This window comes from Macrobrachium nipponense, chromosome 6, assembly GCF_015104395.2.
Source record: "Macrobrachium nipponense isolate FS-2020 chromosome 6, ASM1510439v2, whole genome shotgun sequence".
In the NCBI taxonomy this organism is placed as follows: domain Eukaryota; kingdom Metazoa; phylum Arthropoda; class Malacostraca; order Decapoda; family Palaemonidae; genus Macrobrachium; species Macrobrachium nipponense.
The window spans coordinates 82,359,621-82,363,530 of NC_061108.1; positions in this window are offsets into that span (position 1 = coordinate 82,359,621).

Below are 3,910 nucleotides of genomic sequence, written 5' to 3' on the forward strand. Positions count from 1 at the left end.
AAATGGTGCTGAAAGCACTATTGTTCCTTCTTATCGTACTTGAATTTTTTATTCTTTTTATTTTTATGTTAAAAATTTTTCTGTTTTTGTTTTAACCTGAGTCTGTTTTAATGCCTATTCTTTTATTCTATAGCTTTGAAAATGGGACTGATAAGTCTTGAAACTTCAGCTGAATAAAGTACTTTGTAAGGAATGAGGTATTGTCCTTCTCCCATGTTTGCTGCTACATATATATACGTACATATAGATACATATACATACACACACACACACACACACAAATATATATATATATAGAAAGAGAGAGAGAGAGAGAGAGAGCGAGAGAGAGAGAGAGAACAACAGTAGAAACGAAATTTACAAAGTTGTGACAGTGAATTAAAATCATGATCTATAAATGTTCATTTTGTTTGTTTGTTGGGGGGCGGGCGATTATGGGAATATAATAAAGAAACAGAGGGTAAATACACTTGTTTGTATATTCATGTATGAATAAAAATTGCAGTCACGAAAACACATTATCCTTTCTCAAATAACGAATCTATCAAGTGTCGTTCACCTATCGCTCGAGTTCATTAGTATACATGAGAGCCGCTTTTCATTTTGTTCCACGCTGATGATTTCCTGTATCAGTCGCTACCTGAAGAGAACTATATAGTGGTGTCGATACGCGAGGAACATAACCTAGCTCAGAGCGAGATAATCCATTCTACGGAAGAGAGGATGATATTCCATATTGTCAAAATCGTTCTCCGTAATTAAACTGTTTTCTTTGCATAAAGTTATTCTGCTTGCCTTCGAAAGTATTTCCTTGCTATTTTTTCTTTCTTCATAATAAAAAGTAAATTTTGGACACAAAAAAAGCTCTTGAATTGTAGAACAACAATCTAACCTCCGCACCTAGATGTTTCTTGTGAAAACTGTCTTTTTGGGATAGATAGATCTACGAGTATTTTATTGATATATGATGTTTATGAGCGTCTTCTTTACTTTTAACTAAATAATGGCTTGCAAAACTACCCTTTTTTTTTTTTGCCTGTATATTTCGTCCTCACCTCCTTTCAATGAAAATAGAATGATCAATTTTTCTTTTAACTTGCGAAACTTTTAACTGTTCTTGTTGTGGGGGGAGGTGCGTGTGGGGTTGTTAGGAAAGGTCTATGGAAGAGCCTAAAAAGATCTGAAAAAGGTGTTTCGCGTTGAGTTAAAGATACAAGAATTTTAGGATAGGATATTTACGATTGATTTATTAAAATGAAAATGTAAAAAATCAATTAAGTGCATGTTAAGCAGCACAGAGCAATTATTTATCATAAAATATAGCATGTTTATTTTAATTTTCGTTGGTGAAACAATAGCCTTTCTGACCGTGGATGTCAGCGCGTACCCCGAGTAAGTATATTTGATTACACACACGCACACACACACACACACACACACACACACATATATATATATATATATATATATATATATATATATATATATATATATATATATATATTTATGTATATATGTAAGAAACTGTTACCTTTTCTCAGAATGTTAACACAAATTTCATATCATATCTATATGAGGTTAGACTGGATGACTTGTTTTTTTAGCTTTATAAATGTTGCAGTCATTTGCCGGTAACTTGGCAACCGGACACTAATACGAAGGGATTTACTCAACGAGCAATTATTCAAAATAATTTCTCAAAAGAAATAATAAACGTAATTATTGAATAATATTTAAAAATAGTCAAGAATGAATTAGGTACTGTTTATGAATAATGTTTATATATATGTATATGTATATATATATATATATATATATATATATATATATACAACTTATATATATTATATATAATATATATATATATATATATATATATATATATATATATATATATAATATGACAACTTGCTTCGTTGTTGTTATTGATATTGGGACAGATATGACGAACAATCGGATATATAAATATATAATATATATATATATATATATATATATATATATATATATATATTTTATATATTGCAATATAAAAAAAAAAAAAATCTCTCTCTGGTAAGGATTTACGAGGAGAATATATCAGGAAACAGTGACAACCCACTATAACTTAAAATGTACTTTAATAACAAGTAGTAAGGAAATTAAAGTCACAAACAGAACATTAAACAAATTACGGACGCTTTACACAATAGCAGACTCGCTATACAGCACGTCATCGAGACTATTCTTCACTAATCACTGCATTTTACAGTATAATACCCAAGTCACAAAGCTTTACATCAGCACAACATATAATTCACTGTAACATCAAAAAGCTAGTGGCAACCAACGTAACATCACACAAGAAAACGTCCAAATGGATAAACAATACATTACCTATATTCCTCAAAACTTGATACACTATTATAATCACTTGTTTGTTTCAGCTCCAACGAAAATCGTCGTTTTGGGCCTTTATATACCAGACTCACGCTAGACATCCATGGACCAAATATCATTGTTTCGGTACATTATCCTTGGCGACTACCGCCTACGCCAAGCGCTACTGCCATCTGTTGTCTAGTGTGCACACTTTTTTTTGTATGCAAATATCAATTTTCAACCTTTTCTGCAATTTTACATTCAATAAATCAATATTCCTTTACATTCCCCCCCTTTTAACTCAGCGGCTCTCTCCTCAGTCCATGCTGAATTTTCACTCTTACAATCTTAAACATTAGCTACTTCCATTTAGCAACTATCGGAGACTGCCACGTCGTTGGTAACAAGCACTTTCCTTTAAATAATCAACAGATCTAGAGAGAGAATCTGCAATGACATTTTCTTTGCCTGCTATATGGTGAATATTTAGTTTGAATGGTTGCAAAAATAAAGACCATCTTAAAATTCTCTTATTGTTGTGCTTACATTTATTAATAAAGGTTAAAGGGTTATTATCAGTATATACGTATATTTCAAAGTTACTGTTAAGCAAGTATATCTCAAAGTGCATTAAACTCAAAATTAAACTTAAAGCTTCTTTTTCAACAATACTGTAATTTAACTGGTGGCTATTATATTTCTTTGAAAAGTAAGATACAGGGTGTAAAAACACCATTATGTTCCTGTAATAATACACTGCCAGCTCCTACTTCACTGGAGTCTACCTGTAACTTGAAATGGTAGATTGAAAAGGTATGGGGATTTCAGACTGAGGCATTAGGACATTAACATGAGCTTAAGTTTATTGAAGGCATCGTCACATTCCTTTGACCACACAAAACTCACAAATCTTTTTCAGCAACTCTGTTAAATGGGTAGGCTACATCTGAAAAGTTCTTACAAAAAAAAAAAATTTTCCTGTAATACCCCACTGTTCCCAAAAAATTTCATCACTCCACGTTTAGATGTAGGGAGGGTCAAATTCTTTATGACCTCAATATGACAATCAACAGGTTTCACTTGGCCACTTCCTATTTCATGTCCTAAATATTGAACAGTAGTTTTTCCAAATTCACATTTGGCAAGGTTTATCGTAACATTAAATTCTAATAACCTCTTAAAAACATCATATACTTTTTTAATGTGATCTTCCCAGGTTTCTCCAACAATAATAATGTCATCTAAATAAACAAATACACCTTCGAAATCCTTCAAGATATAATTCATCTGACGTTGGAATGTCAGAGGTGCATTACATAAACCAAATGGCATTACCTTATAATTATAAAGTCCATGGGGTGTAACAAATGCAGCATATCCCGCTGTTTTTGTCTAACTCAATTGATAGTATCCTTTCAATAAATCAATTTTACTTAAAAAAGGAAACTTTGCTACATTATCAATTATATCTTCTACTCTGGGCATAGGATATGAATCTTTTATAGTTACATTATTTACCTTTCGATAGTCTGTACACATTCTTGCACTT